This window comes from Haliotis rufescens, unplaced genomic scaffold (assembly GCF_023055435.1).
Source record: "Haliotis rufescens isolate VD_foot unplaced genomic scaffold, xgHalRufe1.0.p SCAF_18, whole genome shotgun sequence".
Taxonomy (NCBI): Eukaryota; Metazoa; Mollusca; class Gastropoda; order Lepetellida; family Haliotidae; genus Haliotis; species Haliotis rufescens.
In genome coordinates this window covers 14,934,047-14,954,268 of record NW_025963868.1, presented here as the reverse complement: position 1 = coordinate 14,954,268, position 20,222 = coordinate 14,934,047, and the positions used below count along the sequence as shown (strand labels likewise).

Below are 20,222 nucleotides of genomic sequence, written 5' to 3'. Positions count from 1 at the left end.
GACCAGTTGAGTGACGGTTTCAATTAGTTACTGTATCACCGAGTATATTTTGTTTATTTAATCACTGTGCAAATGAAGTGAGAAATACTGTCCACAGGCTACAAAACCCATGACCCTGTTCTGTATCTGTCCCAATAGAAACTTTCTATGCCGGCTACAGGAAGACTCTCAAAAGAACAGATGTGGATAATCCAATCAAATGTTTCCATTTAGTCACATGATACTCCCACAGCAGCAGCGGCCATTTTCTGCAGTGTCTGAGACTATTGCTTGTGAAATAATGAGAAAAAGATATAATTCAGATAGGTGACATTTCAATTTGATATTCCCCTTGTGAGCAGCGATGGAAGAAGACTCCAAAAAAACTGACATCAATAATTAACATGTACTTAAGATATCCATGAATTTCAGAGGGATGATTACTGAAAAATGATTTCAGGCAATATCATAAAGACAGATGAAATATCGGTCCTCTCCTATGAGAAAAAGATAATTATTTTCTTTTGTCATGTAGATTGGTTTGAAGTTTTATCATTCCAGAAAGTCTGGATGAAATTGAAAATTACCAATGTATGATGTTCTGGTCAGAGTCATATGATTAAATACAACCATTGGACATGGCCTGAGGGGGAAACCCAACTCAGTAGATACTCATCACTGACTGTAGATGTTAAACTCTCTCTGCAGATACTCAACTCTGTCTGTAGATACTCATCACTGACTGTAGATACTCAACTCTGTCTGCAGATACTCAACTCTGTCTGCAGATACTCAACTCTGTCTGCAGATACTCAACTCTGTCTGCAGATACTCATCACTGACTGTAGATACTCAACTCTGTCTGCAGATACTCAACTCTGTCTGCAGATACTCAACTCTGTCTGTAGATGTTAAACTCTCTCTGTAGATACTCAACTCTGTCTGTAGATGTTAAACTCTGTCTGTAGATACTCATCACTGTCTGTAGATACTCATCACTGTCTGCAGATACTCAACTCTGTCTGCAGATACTCATCACTGACTGTAGATACTCAACTCTGTCTGCAGATACTCAACTCTGTCTGCAGATACTCAACTCTGTCTGTAGATGTTAAACTCTCTCTGTAGATACTCAACTCTGTCTGTAGATGTTAAACTCTGAATGTAGATACTCAACTCTGTCTGTAGATGTTAAACTCTGTCTGTAGATACTCATCACTGTCTGTAGATACACAACTCTGTCTGTAGATGTTAAACTCTGAATGTAGATACTCAACTCTTAGTATTTATAGATGCAGATACAGAGCTTGCCCAGTGACAGTGTGATTGTGTTTCTTGAACAAAAGTCTGGGGTTGATGCTGTTGGTTACCACTAAGACAACCTGATATGGATGTAAAATACCAAGGCACAGAATCTCATTCTGCCAAGTGGAATTTCAGGGTAAAGTAGTCCCACATGACTTTTGCTTTTCTCTTGCAGGAGTGGGGCAGTCGGGTAGCCTAGTGGTTAAAGCATTCACTCGTCACGCCGAAGATCCGGGTTCAATTCTCGACATGGGTACAATGTGTGAAGCCCATTTCTGGTGTCCCCCACCGTGATATTGCTGGAATATTGCTAAAAGCGGCGTAAAACCATACTCACTCACTCACTCTTGCAGGAGTGAAAGATACCACACAATGTTTGTCCGCACTAAACATGGGTTTGTTCTGGCCCTGTCTCAGTGAGTGAGTGAGTTTATTGGGTTTGAGCATTACTTCAGTTATATGACATGGTGTGTTAGCTTGATGTGGTAGGAAAGCCCAAAGTGAGTGATGCACTTCCAAGATGGATAGGATAGGATGGGATAATATTTATTGCAATAACATTCTGTCATGGAACAGATGCAATTTTTTATAACAAAACATTATGATTCATATATACATATATACCTCTATACCTCTATACATATATACATACATTCCTGTACCATGATCACAGGTTGGTGCTGACAAACCTAGAAACATGACCAAGCCAAGTCTGGGAGTCATAGGCTTCTGACAAGCTTTAAGGAAAACTCTACACTTTAAAATGTGGTGCTTTAGACAGTTGGGACCTACAGCCATTACCCACTCCCGGTTCCCCCCCCCCCCCCCTCTTACCTTTTAGTCACCATGATATGACTTATCACCACTTAACTGAGTCAATGGTGTCATACCTAGAATCCACAGACAACAATTCTGGTTTGATTCTGGTTTGCCTGTTCCAAACGTTAGTCTAATTAAAAAATGGAGGCTGTTGTGATTTATATCTGAAGGATTACCACCATAATCGAAAATAAGTCCACCATGCTCTCATTCAATGCAACAAACCCCAAAGAACCAGCACAGAACCCCCCCACCCCTCCCCTCCAAATGAACCCCCACATGTGTGTGTTCTCCCCCACCCCTAACCATTTATGTAATCAATATATTCACAGACCCTGCCACTTCAAATCTGATGATTCAGCAAACGGAGCAAGACAAAACAAAAGATGAGGCCGATTGTGTAAGATCCTAACAAAGACATACTTCTTAACACAAGACCTCTATTTTATTGCAGCTGACAAAAACAAGAATTTCATTAAATTTTTCTCCTTTCAACTGCTGGAACCCCAACCCTAGTGAGGTTTAAAGTCATTGCCAGATGGTTAAATCCGTGTGACAATTGTCAGTCCTGAAACGTTGTGTCTTCGAGCAGATGGCCGCTAAACAGTTACGATACAAAGTATTGACTTGGACACATAATTGAATTTTAATAATGAGTCTGTAAGTTGCGCATCGGCTACTCGTATTGTCTACCTTAACGGCAGGGCATGAATACGTTGACAGGGCAAGGTCGGAGGTCAAATGCTTTAAGTGCCCATGAGTACATCCAGTGAATCTCCTTGCACCCAATTTTGGCCGAGTATTGTTGGAGAGATATGAAGTATTAATTTCCATTAAAGACGTTAGCCACTAATTTCTCATTTGCTAAATTTGGCAAGAAATTTACAATCAAGACGAAATTAATTTGCCATTTTGGTAATTTTCACCAAACCTTTCTCATTAATTGAACAGAAGTTGAAGCCCTGTTATGAGAATGGACTCCCCAGTTTCTTTCTGACACAAATAAAGAAAGAGGGGTGTTAAGAGTGTCTCCTTGCCGACCACAGGCACTTGCTCACAAAAAATGGCATCAATGTTGTTTTGAGATGTATTCTGTCATTGTCTGGGTTTGAGACATTAATCCTCCCTTTTGAACCAATATGTGACTTGGAGCTTGAGCAGAACATGATATATGTGAGAAAATAGTTTCTTTTGAATCAGAAACCTACAGAACTTATGTAAGGACTTGGATCTTTCTGACAACAAATTCACACATACTTGTGAAGAAGTCATAGGTTGTACACCATCAAAGATCCTTTTGTGTAGGTCATGTGTGTGATAATATCTTACTCTTAGGCTTTACAGACACATGTGTATCTGTGGTACTCCCCCAAACACTGTGGAGGAAAACAGAGAGCCTGCAGTCTGTGAGGCTTCACTGTCTTTGTCAACAGGAACATTAGGAGTGTCTTCGTGGTGGGGAGGATGATCCGCTTGCATCAGCAACATCCCAGAGACCTCTGTGGTATGAGCTGCTCACTAGTCAGCTGTAGATATGACTGTGATGGTGATGATGATGTTAATGATGATGATGATGATGAAGTGAAATTGACGATGTCAATGATGACAATAAGGATGAAAGCTCACTGTTATGTTGGAGCTGATGGTGATGAGGGTGTAGGTTTAGCACCATTTGGATGAGGCTGTGAATAAATAATAATATTGCGACCAGGATAATGATAATGGCAGAGGTGATACTGATGTCAGTGATGATGATGATGATGATGATGATGATGGAGACGACATGTGATATTGTTGAGGATGACATCAGTATTGTTGATGGCGAGATGGCAAAACATATTTTGATGACAGTGATGATGATGATGATGATGATGATGATGATGATGGAGACGACATGTGATATTGTTGAGGATGACATCAGTATTGTTGATGGCGAGATGGCAAAACATATTTTGATGACAGTGATGATGATGATGATGATGATGATGATGATGGAGACGACATGTGATATTGTTGAGGATGACATCAGTATTGTTGATGGCGAGATGGCAAAACATATTTTGATGACAGTGATGATGATGATGATGATGATGATGATATGTGGCTTAGCCAGTGTGTGAATCTGGAATAGATCAGGTTGACATTATGAGCATAGCATCATAGATTAATTGATAAAGTGGCACAATTACAGCATATCCAATTTCTCCTCATGTCATGTGCAATCTCAATACACATTCTGTGCTTTCTTAAAGGTGAAATTAACAAATCATAAATGACTTCTGCTCACTATGTTTTCTCAAGAGGGCTATCGGTTTAAACACAATAATCATATTTCAGATTTCTCAAATTGTGTAGCAGCCCTTCCCATCACTGACACGTTTATTGGGATAGGTCATGTGACCTATTACAGCCTGAATTGGACAAAGGTTAAGGTCAAGGTCAGACATCAGTCTTTATCATTTTTTTTGGACAAAAATATTGCAAGGGCAGCAGTATTTCATAAATATCTGTTTGATCATACGGTTAATGTACATGTTTGATGATAGTGTATTTATTTTCACTTGAAGTTTTTATTTAATTTTGTTTAATATGTTGCATTTTGAATTGTAGAAAAAAAAAATTGACAGAGCTCTTTAAATATGAATCATGTTTCAATGTTGACCATAACCTCCGAGGTCATCCTAACCTTTAACCTGACAATGAATTCTTCCAACAAGAGGTTTGATAAATTAACACAACACCAAAATTTGATGTCATAATACAACAAAGGCTAATTTTTTTGGTGAAAATTAAAAAAGTCTAATCCGGTCAAAGGTGAATCTCTATTGCCTTGGTGCTAATTGAAAATCACAATTATCGGGTAAAGTGCGACTTCGTACTACAGTAACTTTGAAAATTATGAAATTGCTAACACTTGCTGTGTCATCACCAATTATCCTTTATTATGACAGTTGTGAAATAACAGGCGTGAGAAACTCAACCATGCGGAAAAATATTCGTCTTGCTTCACGGTTCCGTTTGAGCTTGGCGTCACGCACGTGTACACCCGACCGCTGCCATCCTTCATGCATGTTGCTCCCCACCATAGTGTCTTATTACAATGCGGAGATTTTCAATTACGGCATGATTAGTTAATGCGTTTGATGTGAGGTCATGCAATGCATGATGGGAATATTTCCTATCATCCCATCTGCTCATCTGCCCAGATTTTATATTTTTCATATCACCATCAACATAGTCCCCCTTTCATTTCTAATTAGCATTTCCAAAGATGTCAGTACCCTGTCATGCCCGTGTGTGTTCACATTTTCATCCACATTTACTAAGTCCAAAACTGAGGAGATACCACCTGCTTTGGGGTAGTAATTTGGCCTACCCACCTACTCCGAGACAGGCAGCTCGCTGGGGGGTAGGGAGCAGCCATTATACGGCCTGTCATGTTGAGAATGTTTTTTCTGTATTGACGTTTCATCGCGATATAATTCAGTGCTGTGTTTCTAATGGACCTTAATGAAATGTATAGCCTTGCTCATTTAATCATATTATGAAGTAAAATTAAATGTAGTGTTCTAAGATTTATTAAGTCGTGTATCAAAACTTTAACGATGTTTAACATAAGGTCATCAGACGAACATGATGCACTTTCTTACAGTGGGACGTCATGTTACGTTTGTGATGTTGCTGTATTGAATTTTTCATCAAATTGAAAGCATAGCTGTTTGAACTTTTTAAACATGACGTGGCTGCTACAGAGGAATATATTTGGGGGCATTTATGGCAGTGACTGATTTATTGTTAATTTTTTTAGAATCGAACTGTTACGTTAGTTTCCATTCAATTTGAAATTTGCTGATTCATTGCCGCTGATGGGAACTGTTAGTGCATCAAAATATAGACCATCATAAATCTGAGTGACTGTAGGTAGTCTCAAGACCCAAAAACATGAAACAAAACTCTGACAAATCTGTTCTGTAAATATGTCCAGGTATATTTTATATTTGGATGATTTATTAATTCAGTTTTTTATTAATCCCGTAAACATATTGTGTCATGTTAGTGTATTGAATACATTTTGTTCATCTTCAGAAAGGAAATTGTGTGTGAGGCAGGGAGAGAGATACACAGGGAGAGAGATACACAGGGAGAGAGATACACAGGGAGAGAGATACACAGGGAGAGAGAGACACAGAGAGGGAGGGGGGAAGGGAGTACATTGTGGTCAGAGACTAATTTTGTCATAGGATTAATAAAGCTGAACTAAGGCCTACCACATTGTGTCAGGGGAGATAACTCCAGCACAGACTGTCAGGGGACCTAACTCTGTCATCATGTAGAAAATACAATCATTAATCATGGGATTTAAATGAACACACAAAAAAAGTAGTTTCATAATTTTTGTATCTTAAACAGTTGGAAAGTGATTTTTCATATTAAATCAAGTAAAAAGATAAAGAATTTTCCTTTTCCTTACAATAATGATAAATAGGTGTCTCTGGCTGATATTCTCAAGTTCAGTCGGATTAATCAAATTTTCGACATTGCCTGCTAATTCCCATCAAAGCTGAAATAATTATGAATGTTAATTTGTCAAATAGTTAGAAACTCTGGCTCCTGGTTTAAAAACTATCAGTTTGTGAAGGCTTTTCAGATAGCTGATAACTCACAGTCAACTTGGACAAAGAAATGAATAATACGATGTCTTGGGCACAGGGATTATGAAAATTAAATTTCCGTTGCAAAATTAAAATTCTAACACAGATGGCCGTAGAGCGAGATTGCTGATAAAATGTCATAGGAAATGAATTCATTGAAAATTAATATCCAAAATACACTATTTAAACACAAGAAATATTTTTAAACAGTCACGTTTGATGAATTAGAATGGGAATTTCAAATCATTACAAATGTGAAATTGAAATTATTACACATAGATTTATTTATTTTTGTCTAACTTCAAACATTTTAACCCTGTCTAGTTTATCACTTTGTATTTGTATTTAGCAAGTGACCAGCGCTTTAGATTTGATGCTTAAGTTTATTGAGTTATGCTCGTTCAGAAAGCAGTTCAATGACTAGTTTTAGTGTGAGTGAGTGAAAGTGTTAGAGATTCTACCATGACATATTAGAATCCTGCTTTCTGATTGGTCTACTAGCTCTAAATCTGTGCGGGTGGCCCAGTCATCTAAGGCGCCGTGATTCGTTGTGCAGAGTTGCATCCCTTGGGCACGCCAGAAACCTATGATTGTGGGTTAGAATTCCGGTTCACCACGATTATGTTTCTTGGTTTGTCAGCACCATACCCATGCTCACGGGTTTCACCGAAGTGGTAAACGTCTGAGACCTGCTTCACTTCGGGCTTTCCTCCCACATTAAGCTGACACGCCGTGATATGACTGGAATAATGTTGAAAGCGACGTTAAACCCAATTCACTCACTCACTCTAAATCTGTGTTAGACAATAATTTTGCTGATGACTGCTTCACCACATAAGAAAACATATATTTAGAAGCACTTCTGGGTTCTGTAGGCAATAACTAATGAGCTACAAAGTATCAGGAATTATGAGAAAGTATGAGCAACTATCTTCACCGTGGACACACATAAACCGTAACTTGGTTGGACTACACTGAAATGCTCTCATCCTGGTCATTCCCAGCCGGCGTTATGACCAACCAATCACTACTTTAGTCCATCATGGAACAGCAAGAGCCTCACAGCCTTGGGGACATACAGGGATTGTCCCTGGAAGATATTACCTAGGAGAGAAAATCTCTCCAGGTCTAAAAGTAATGAGATTTCTTGCAGTGTGATGAGATTTTGCTAATTATCAGAGAATTTTTTTCCGTCTCCAAACAGTTAAAACTGTATTTGATTTTTGTTTTTTGACTTGAATTGTGATGCACTTTGTGTTACTAGAATACATCTACATATCCTTGCATACCCTATTTTTGATGACTTAATTATTCAATCCAATATCTGGCCTGAGTCAATCCTAAAGTTCAAATACAGAAATGCTGACACATAATTTGGGAACCTATTTGCCGCGAAATCCATACGTTCCCCCAATCAATGTCTAATGCATAGAGATCATAGATTTCATTTTCAAATTGTGAGAAGTATCTAAATAATTATCTTTATTGAAGTGTTATAACTTTCAGTTACCACAGAGCTGATAGCAGATTAGTCAGTACAGTGTACCCATCACAGGGAGAAACACTCGGAGAACCTTATCAAGACCAACTCTTAATCAATTTTCAAGTTCAATTCTTGGTCTATTTAAATCTGTCTGCTTCGGTCTTCCATGTTTATGTTTGAAATTACTGGAAGCTATTTAAAAGCAAATTGAATAGGATGGAATTAGACAGAAAAAATAATTTGAAGGATTAATTTAACTGACAAGTTTGATACGCGTCACAGAGAAAGACACCCAGGTCAAGAAATGGACTGCATCAGTCTCCCACTCCATCACAAGCAAAAACGCGCCAGTCTGAACACCTGATGAAAAAATACAAAAATCTGGATTTTTCTCAGCAATTTGGGTTGCATGGCTGTTACTAGGGATCATTTGCCATTGCAAAGGCATTTGTGGAACCAATCTGCACTAATTACCCTTAATTACCCCTTTTTTCTGGGCTTCCTGAAAAGGGACGCATTTTGTTCACTGTGTTGTCAACCAAAATTTGATCCCAACTGGACTTTCAAGCAGAAAATTTAATTTTCTCTTGACAGGATCACGGCTCTTTGAGACAAAGGAAGAGACTGCGGATTGTGGGATGGTGTAGTAACCTGGGATAATCTTCCTCCCCGCCCAGGGGGATAACAAGCACAGGTGAAACAGGTAATAACCACCTTAACGAGCTTGACCCTTGTTTCAGGTAAATCATCAACACCGACCACAATCCGAGACCTCTATTTCATGGATGGTGAGATTTAACTAAATTGTGATATTTTCCTCCCCTCTGGCGGTGCCAGAGTCATGTGTCACTGTTTTGGACACAGGAGTTATTATTTCCATAATTTGAAAAAAATTAATAAAAATTGTGTTTATTAGAATTCCCTGAAGACTAAGAAACCTAGTGATGAGGAATTTGATATGAAATATTTGATGTTGTGTTGGCTCCAGGCTGTGAAAGTATGATGGCTGCTTTGTAATGATACAGTTTGTTGCTGATGACTAACAGAGGATGAGGAGCCACGTAAGTGGGGCCCTTGATTAATGCTCAACATTTCAGAAACCAATCTTGTATGTATGATCAGTATGGACACAGTAAGCAGGATTTGTGCATGCTCCAAAACATGACAGCTCCACCACCTGTTCTCAGCGATTGTATGACTCATTCTAATGTCGAGTTATCCGACCTCTTATTTGTTAAAGGACATAAAGCAAAGTTAAGAAAGGAGCATCATGTCATAATGTTTGCGTTGTTTAAAAAAATATAAAAGGAAATCTTAAACTTAAGACATCATTCAGAAAAAAATGTGAATCATGATAGGACAGTCATATTAAGGTAACTCATATATATCTATACATACCACTAACTCAGTACATAGCCAGATACCTATCACTTACATGTAATGCAGCATGTGTATACAAATGCCTATCAAGGCACTCCAATAATGTAGCATGTATACAGATGCCTGTCAAGGCACTCCAGTGATGCAGCATGTATACACAGATACCTATCAAGGCACTCCAGTGATGCAGCATGTACATGTACAGATGCCTGTCAAGGCACTCCAGTGATGCAGCATGTATACACAGATACCTATCAAGGCACTCCAGTGATGCAGCATGTACATGTACAGATGCCTATCAAGGCACTCCAGTGATGCAGCATGTACATGTACAGATGCCTATCAAGGCACTCCAGTGATGCAGCATGTACATGTACAGATGCCTATCAAGGCACTCCAGTGATGCAGCATGTACATGTACAGATGCCTGTCAAGGCACTCCAGTGATATAGTATGTAAGCATGAATGTGACAGCTCTCTGCCAGCTATATCTGTCACTGAAGTACATTCACAGACTGTGACAAGGGGGATGCAGGGGCCTGTCTGTCACAAGGTCCTGTAACACTCACCACATCACTATCTCCATATCTCCTCCTCCTCTTTCAACAAAAGACAACATGATTAATTCCCATTAGCACCCAGACAACAGAGACTACGGTAGTGCAAGTGTCGCCAACACTTATCTGTACAATCTCAGCATTACGCTTTCATCTTTAAACAGCACCTACTTCATATCGCATGAAAATGTGACATTTTGGATGTATTTTCACAGTCATGCAATTAAAATTGGCAGTTACTTCAAATAGAAATATCTTGTTCTCCGAAATATAAATCAGAAAATAGCCCACTGAATGGTTGTTTCTGTGCTAAAGAGCTATAAGACGGGGGCCAAGCACTGGCTCTCTGTCAGGGGCTGTCCAGGCTTCATGACAAATGGTGAAAACTCAGCCCCATAACATATCCATTATTAACTGTGTACATTACAGCACTGAATGCACAGGGTTGGATTCAGTCCACAAGGCATATTAACGACAAAGATGTGTGTTGGGAAGCTGGCTAACAGATCGGGTTGAATAATGTATATGATGAATGAATGCTTGCAGGATTTCAACATGACTTACCTGACTGAGCTGTGCACTGGGTGTACCCTGCACAGACTTGCAGGGCATTGAAATCATTCACTTTTATGTTTAGTGGTACCGATTTGTTTTCGTGGCGGGACACAATTACTCTTTGGGCATAAAGTTATGTAGTTGTATGGGCCCTATATGGGTAGCAGGTAGGCTTTGTAACAAGGATCTTTGTATTCCTGTCACACAATTACACGTTTGTATAAACGGGTTCCAGCTAGTGTTTGTGGCAATGATGTGGTTGATCCTTAATGGTAAGGTTATGAAGTTTTTTATCCCCATTATCAAATATTTTTTTATGAAAGCTTTTATTTCAGTAAAATAATGTGAAATTTACACTGAAAACATTTTGTAGTTTGTGTCATGTTTTATTCGTTTTTTCCAAGAAAATGTGTCGAACAAAAAATTCAATTGGCCTGGCCTGAAGGTGAGGTAACAAGCCAGAGATGACCACTGTCTGTCTGTGTGTCTGTTGAGGGAGGCAGACAAAAGAAACAGTTCTAGGTAATATGTGGAAAAATCAATATGGCTGCCTGACGACAGGGCTGAACGTCTGTCAATCACACTGGCTTACACTGAGAAGCTTTGTGGCCATCTGTAGGCCTATGTTGGTAAGAGGGATGGATAGAGATGATGGGTAAAGTAAACCCCGGTATGTTTATTAATGTTGTTTTATTCTTTTGATGCTAAATCATCTTTTCTACTTATTTTGGGACTGAAACAAGATTTGAAAGATGCTTCTAGTATTGATGGTGTTAGCATTGTGTTTTGTAAGACTGTTAAAGGGTTGTATCACATTTTATTGTTTTTCTTTTGTTACTGTTTCACTTTGTGCAAAACAATTAAGATTTCTTAAGTTAGAATTTAGAATATGGACTGAGATGAATGTGGATTTTGTGATTTGGTATGCAAGAATTTGGATGTTGCGATCAACAATATTTTTTTTAACCTGGGGTTAAACGCAATTTCACCTATGCATTAGTGTATTATATTTTCATTTTGACTGGGACCGCCTCCTTTGTCTAGATTTACAGCATTCGGTCCCCGGGCGCATTATACCAAGAGATGTTAAAGGATGGTACTTGTTGTTACTTTGCCTGGTACTCTGCATTATGGGGCTAAAACAAGGACTGGTCGGGTCAGAGTCAGTATACTGTATATCGCTGTGTATAAGGCGAGTTTTTCGTACCTAAAATGAGGGGGTTAAGAAAGGGGGTCGTCTTATACACGGAGTCGAAGATCTCACATTTTTTTCCACTGGCGATGTCAACCAGCGTCCGTTAGTCAGCCCAGCATTTGACAATAAAACTTCGCATTTCGTCCTAAATAACTGTTCCAGTAACTATTTCCATACATAAACATGATTTGAATCTCTTTTCCTTGAATAAGGGTTAATAATTTTTGCAAATAAAGTTGAAATGACCCTCGCCTCCATGCAGATTGTCAAACCAGCTGACACGGTAAAACAATCAACATCCGTGAGTAGAGAGCCGGAAGTACCGGTAAGCATTTGCATATTGCACATGTGACCTAACATGTGACAACCGGTGAAGTTGAAATCAATTCCCGCTCTTTTTACAGTTGTATTAACAAGTGTTGGAGACGGTGTGTATAAGTGATTGTGGAATAAACACGCTGAATGTGAAGCAAACATAAGCCTAGTTAGTTACAACATAGTTAATTTGCGATTAAACTACTCACCATTGTCTCTTATATGTTAGTACTTCATAAATGAATTTTATTTTACGGGCACCAATTTGGTGTCGAACCGTGTAAACACAAAATGGAAACATGTGCTGGAGTTACACACGCGACCAATCATCGTAGAAAAAACAACGCAAGATAAACATATTTTTATTGCAAATATAAGGTTTGTGTGCGCACTTGTGATGTGCTTCATTCCAGGTTGCCTTATACACGGAGTATAGGATTTTGGGTTGATTTTGAAGGCGTGTACAGGGGGGTCGTCTTATACGTGGGGTCGCCTTATACACAGCGATATACGGTACTGTATCTGAGTTGGGCATTCATGTTAAACTGCAGCATGGTATCTCAGTGGGCTAGCACTATAAATCAGCATCAGTCCGGATTAGTACAAGCAACCACACACACACACACACAAATGCACATTGCAATATATATAAGTACAATAATCTGGTATGTGACGTTAAACCCCATTTCACCTCACCTATAATAAACACTGCATGTAGCCAAAGCAGTGTTGAAACTACTGGTGTCCCCAGTTCCATACACATGTAAAATACACACTCAGCAATATTCCAGCTAAATGACGGTGGTTTGTAAATAATCGAGTCTGGACCACACAATCCAGTGATTGACATCATGAGCATTGCTCCACGCAATTGGGATACAATGACATGCATCCACCAAGTCAGCGAGCCTGATATCCTTATCCTCTTAGTCGCCTCTCACGACAAGCATAGTCGCCTTTTAGGGCAAGCATGGGTTGCTGAAGACCTATTCTACCCCGGATCTTCATGGGTCTCGACATCCTTGTGAAACAGGTCAGGAGATGTTTATTCTGTGTCACACATGAACTTGCTTTCCAAAATTTTAGGATGTATGTTTCAAAGCTTTAACACTAACATAATCAATGGCTTAGAGACTATGTCGAGTGTTTTCTCAAAAACATTTTCTGTTCCTCTCTTATTTCACCGGGATTTGCTGGACTGTACACAGTAGCATTGAACCAAACTCACTCACTCACTCACTCACTCACTCACTCACTCACTCACTCACTCACTCACCACAGTATCTGGAATACTGCTTGACATGATAATGCTATATCTTTGCTAAAGAAGCTTGAGACTGTACTCAATCTCAAATCTTCATTGATCCTAAAGTCTCACTCTAGTTCTTCAATACAATGGGGGCGGTGATGTAGCCATGTGGTTGAAGTGTTCAATCGTCATGTGGAAGGCCTGGATTCAATTCCCCTCTTGGGTACAGTGTATGAAACCTTTTTCTGGTGTCCCTCACCTTATTGCTGGATTATTGCTAAAAGTGGCATAAAACATTACTCACTCTCTAACTTCAATATAATGAACATCCCTATCGAAAGTTCCTATCTCAGTATGAAGCAAGTCTCTATTGCCAGCATGTGAATCTCAGGTATATTGCAGTTAGCGCTTTTGGATGTCAATCTCCTCGATTAGATATCCGATGCTACTCGTCTGTTCGGCATGTCCTGTTTCGTGTCCTAGTCACCATCCTCACCACCATCACCGCCATCGCCTTGTTCACTGAGATGTTCTCACACACCAGCAGGCTGGGGCTATTAGTAAAAGGTCCAGGCTTGAGAACAGCTCTTGGCTATGGATTAGTGAGTGACTCAACAACACAAACCTCTTCTGGATTTGAAGATTCAGAATTTAAAGCCAAGATAAAAGGAAACGAAGACATTTGTGTTTTCAACTTGGTAATGTCGATACTTGAGTGCTGAGAATTGTACTGCGACCACCGAGCCAACTATTGCACTCATTAAGGAGAAATGATACTGTCCAATGTTCCCTCCAGGCCAAGTCCATTGTACGTTTTCGCATGTGAGCTTTTGCATTGATTAACACGCAGTTAAAAAGTGAAGGTTTGTCCGGTCAGGGAAAGTAACTCCGACTGCAGGGGAGGCGGTCAGATAAACTTAATGGACTCATTGTCTAAGACGACAGCCAGCAATTAACACAACCCTTGACCCTTCATGTTAAAGTACTACCTTCCCTAAACTACTCTTAATCATTGCAATATTTTTCCGCCCCTATTCACTTCTCATGGCAACTTGACTGGTCGTTTGTTCGTGATGCAGTCATTATTTCTTCCTTCTGTCCATCCTTCTTCCTTCTCCCACTGACTTAACTTCCTGTTCACCAGAAGTCATCAGTCACGACTGTTGACCGATCGCCATGGTTCAGTCTCACAGCCCTTGTTGTCTGCGGAACCAGTTATTGTGCTCGCCCTCAAGGAACTCTTTTGATTAGAATCAAGTCCAAAAACCAGATAAACATCTCTAGATGCCTTTTGACGCTTTTTGCTGATGTTATGTATCCGAAAGATTATTTACAAAATGTTTAATATCCAAATCTTAAGCTGTTACCTATTTATATATGGTGTGTGTTGTCAAATTATCTCAATTCTTTTGAAGTTTTTTTTTACTTTCAAAATTTAAAAAAAATAATTTTTCAATGACCAGTAAGCCTTTCAATTAATTATGATTTGAAAATCATTTCATTGTTCAGATAAACATCAGATCTACTTTTAATTTATGACATTCCATTTTAAAAATAATTATTCAGTATACATGTACTCTATTTAAAATGCAGCTGCTTTGGACATTCACGCAAAAATACAACTGAAACCTGTTTTCAGTGTCCTAAATGCTTAATGTTTAAAAATGAAATGCAATATATTGTGTGATGTAGTTTTAGTAATAAGAAAAGTCAAAGTGGGTACAAATGGCCCCATGGCACTACATCTCACTATACAGAGTTGTGTCCCTTAGCTGTGCTAGGATTTGTTGATCATTGGTTCAAAACATAAGATTTGCCTCATTTAAAAGCAATAATTTATCAGCACAACACATTTTTTTCATGTTATTTGGCTTTCCTGACAAATTAAGCAGACATTCTGTGACACATCTGAAATAGTGTTCAAGCTTTATAAAGTATCACTCACTTATAGTTACCCCGGGTAATTAAAATAATTTTTTATTACTATTTTTCTTGAATGTAGACAGTTTAAAGGAAAACCACTTGAAAGCCATTATGATTATCAATCATTATTGTTTCAATAGAAAATGCAAAGAAAAATATCAAAGATAAAAGATGATCTCATTTTTTTCAAACAAACACATCTGAACCTATTTGCCTGGAAACTAATCAATGCCTGAAGTGTAATCAGTTCTAACACTATCATCGCCTAGTTACCAAGACTGGCACTATTTAGCGCCAACCTGAAAACAACCTTTCTTCTATCACGGTATCTGATTTATGCGTCAATCTCTTCATCAGTTCTTTGTTTAGTCGGCAGTTTTCAATCCAAGATTAAGATTAGCATTAAAGCATAAATTGAATTGCATTATTGAATGTTAATTGTTTTTGGAAAATATCATTTTCTACACTGTTTTAGATAGAACAGCAAACAAACAATAAAGTTGGACGATTGGTGATTTTCCATTAATGAAATTAGTTCTTTCATCATGATTGATGGCACAAAACGGTACCAAGTTGGTCCGCAGTCTACCAAGCCAGATCACTTTCTGCTAATGAAATGAGAGACGGTTTCGTTTGTGTGACATTGTCACCCTCAGGAGTTGAATAGTTGTGGCTGAAAATTATCATGAGTAATTCATTTCATTAACTTGTGATTCAAATTTCTACATGATGCAGTTATTCCAGAGTTTAAATGCTGTTGTACACAACTATGTCTCTAAATGGAGTCATTCCATTACAAAACTGTGTCCATTTTCAATGTGGAAAGTATTCAGCTGTATTTATTTAAACAATATTAATTAAATAAGTTGGTAATTTGTTCTTCAAATATACAGATGTATTTGTAATGAAATAAACTTGAAGTAAAACTGGTCAGTTAGTTCAATTCTGAATTATGTTTCAAATTGATTAAAGAGGAATTTAACAGGGTTTTTTGAAGATTAAATATTCATTAACATTATTGGGTGTGTGAGTGGCCTCCTGTTTAAAGTGTTTGCTTGTTGGACTGAAGGCATGGGTTTGATTCCTCCCATATATATAATGTATGCTTGGTGTCCCCTGTCATGGTATGGTGGCGACATTGCTTACCCTTGCAACTAGTGGAGGGGTAGTCCCTCTCATTCTACCCAGTAGCAAGCCTCGCTGCCATACAGTACGTGGGCTGCCATACACCAGTTGGTTTCAAACAGTATGCTCATACTTTTAAGATATTTCTTTGCATCTCTCTCCAAAGAAAACAGAAAACAAACAAAATGCAAAATCCCATCACCATCTGAATCAATATGGTAAACAAATGAACATGTTATGTGACAAAATATATCACATTTAAATTACATTCCAGCAATTTGGGTAAATTCATGTACCTACTTCACGCCTATTGAAATATATGCCATGTTACAGACAGTGCCAGTTAAACCAAATTCACATCATTTGTTGAAGAACACTAAGCAGTGATGACAATTCAATCTCCCGGAGATCTCTTTCAAGGGAGATAAACCATTGTCTTGACCTGCTATTGATGTAAAGTCTGCTAACCAACACTGGAGTGTTCTACATGCCACAATAGGAATGAAGGCCATTAGCACAAATCTTTCAGATACAAGGAAAGATCAATTTAACTTCAAACACAAACCCTTCAAGGACTGTGTCCAAATTTTCTTTATTCGGATTGAGGATATTTTTTCCTGGGGTGATGATAAAGAAAATGTTGGGTAATATAAGAAAGAACAAAAGCTCTCTACAGAAGATTTACATAATTGAAAAATTACTGCTTTGCAGATACATTTCGGCAAGAATGGAATAGTAATTTCCTTGTAATGCTGGCAGGAAGAAATCTGTGATTCTTATGTTGGGGTTGAGCTATACTAAAACTGTTTGCTATGTCTTGAATCACTTAAAGCCATAATGTCCATTTGTGATTAGCGCCACTCTACAGGTTTCTGGGTAATCTCATTAAAAGCCTTTGTGTGGATATGGTTTTGTATTTTCTCTCAGAAGCCATCTTCTGTCTTTGTGTTTATGTTAGACTTTTCTGTAAGTTCTTTGTCTATTATAGTGTTTGTAGAAGAAAAATGAAGTTTTATTTTAGCTTTTGAAGTTAGTCTTTTTGCATCAAATGGGCAATAATGTGGGTTTCTAATTAAATTCTGTGTTAGCTGTTTGCCCACATAAATACCATTTCTTTCCAAAGGACTATCGAGTTCAGTGGTTTCATTTTAACTTATTTCGGTTTATGCGATTATAATGTATGCGTTTTTCTGGAATTAAGTACTTCAATGTATCACTTTGAGATATTGAGGTAAATATTCTTTTTTGGTAGGTTTTACATATTGCAGTATACAGTTCTGGAGTGAACCGGGGCTCCTTGGACTATGAGTCCAGTCTTCAGGTAAAATAATTCAAATTACTTTAACGCTTAGATGTGTAGATGTGTATAAAATGACATATTTCATAGCTCCATTAGGACCCTGCTACTATTTAATCAAATGAAGACAAACCTGCATATTTAGGAAGCTCACTTGTTTGTTAAATGTGCAGTGACGTTCCATTTGTAGTGAGTGAGTGAGTATGGTTTTACGCCGCTTTTAGCAATATTCCAGCAATATCACAGTAGGGGACACCAGAAATGGGCTTCACACATTGTACCCATGTCGGGAATCGAACCCGGGTCTTCGGATTTGTGAGGGAACGCTTTAACCACGAGGCTACCCGACTGCCCCCGTTCCATTTGTACATCATAGAGCACAAGAATAAAGTGTAAACATGGTATTTTATGGCACAAAACATGTCTCAACTTACCAAAGTTAGCAGGTGACCAGCATAAATCGTTTGATTTGATTAGAAAAGCTGTATCTTTAACAATGTGATTTTGGTTTGGATTTTTGAGGTCGATGACGGATTAACTTGAGATGTTTCTGCGGGAGCATGTGTGACACAGCTTCTCCAGCTGCTCGCAGAACACAAAAACACACCAGTAGACATTGTAAACAGATTAATTCAGATCAGAAATATGAAAAACCAGCCCTGGGATCATCCAGCTAGGAACAGCTTCTTCCTGTTGACAGAGATCACACATACGTCCCTTGTCTACCTTTTGATCCCTCTTAGCTGATAGTAAGGTAACTGCTTTCAGCATGATTTTTTTGGTTAAGATTCACATCCACAAACATGCTATAAGTACTTGCTGCCTGTTAACTGGTGTTAAGAATGCTTCATGATAATCACAGTTTATGTAATCTACTCAACTCCAAAAATATCAACATTGTAAAGGCTTTGGCCTTATACTTAAATCATGTATTTAATGTGAAATAAGACTACATGTATTTATTTTCCTGACACCACGTGACGCAGCAATTATTGTAATTGTAATTGTACTCTAGGCCACATGGCCCAAAATACTGAATAAAGAATCTTGAATCTTGAATCTTGAAGATACACAAACATGGATTTTTGTAAGTTTTTTGTATTCATTAAAATATATTACCCCATTTTATATCCAAAAGATATCTTTGACCAAGAAGAATATTGTGAGGTCTGTGTACATTATCTGTTGACGGATGTCATTCACGTGAACCATGACCACCTGAATGTACATGGTGGGACTACATACATTATCTGTTGACGGATGTCATTCACGTGAACCATGACTACCTGAATGTACATGGTGGGACTACATACATTATCTGTTGACGGATGTCATTCACGTGAACCATGACCACCTGAATGTACATGGTGGGACTACATACATTATCTGTTGACGGATGTCATTCACGTGAACCATGACTACCTGAATGTACTTGGTGGGACTACATACATTATCTGTTGACGGATGTCATTCACGTGAACCATGACTACATGAATGTACATGGTGGGACTACATACATTATCTGTTGACGGATGTCATTCACGTGAACTATGACTACATGAATGTACATGGTGGGACTACATACATTATCTGTTGACGGATGTCATTCACGTGAACCATGACTACATGAATGTACATGGTGGGACTACATACATTATCTGTTGACGGATGTCATTCACATGAACCATGACTACATGAATGTACTTGGTGGGACTACATACATTAGGGCTGGGACAACCCGGGTACCCACCCCCCACAGCCAGTTCAGATTAAAAGATTTATAATAAACGTAAGTTAGATATAGAGTTTATGAAAAATGTAAGTAGGATTATAAGATATAAAATATGATTTTGATAGCTGGAATTCTGGCTCCGAATCAGTTTGATGTAACATGACACGAGAATATTAAAAGATATTTGTCCTCTCAGGCTACAAAATGAAATTATACTGGGTAAGTAAAGGTTCATGATATAATTTGTAAGAAAAGCTGAGCTTGTCTGATAACAAGACTAGCATGCTCCATGTCCAGTGTGGTCCTAGTTTTAAAATAGTCCCGCAAGACTTGGCACCGACACATTTCCTGTACACAGGAGCATTATAGAGGTGTAAACGCTGAAGTTTTCATAAGTAATACATCACCTTATGACATAAACAAATTGGTAATTTTGGCAAATTGTTTACGATGCTACATGTAATCGCACAGTTAATGGGAGGGAGTCTGGTTGGTGGCAAGAGACAGCCTTGTGGTCATAGCGCTGTAAGGCAAGCAGTAAGGGCTGTATAGGGAGCTGGAAACCCCTAATTGCCGTGGTAGGACAGTTGGCCCTTGCAGGTGGACTTTAATTGCTCCTCTAATGGCTCAATTTGGTATTCAAAATCAAGTAGAGG

General features: G+C 38.5%; 1 protein-coding gene across 2 annotated transcripts in view; it reads left to right on the top strand.

The window, feature by feature from the left end:
- Positions 1–20,222, top strand: part of LOC124112986 (roundabout homolog 2-like) — a 519,019-nt gene that overhangs the window by 168,907 nt on the left and 329,890 nt on the right. For both annotated transcript variants that reach the window (XM_048398286.1, XM_048398287.1), the window contains exon 3: positions 8,833–8,941. The gene's annotated coding sequence lies outside the window, so the exon portion shown is untranslated. The remainder of the gene's footprint in view (positions 1–8,832; positions 8,942–20,222) is intronic.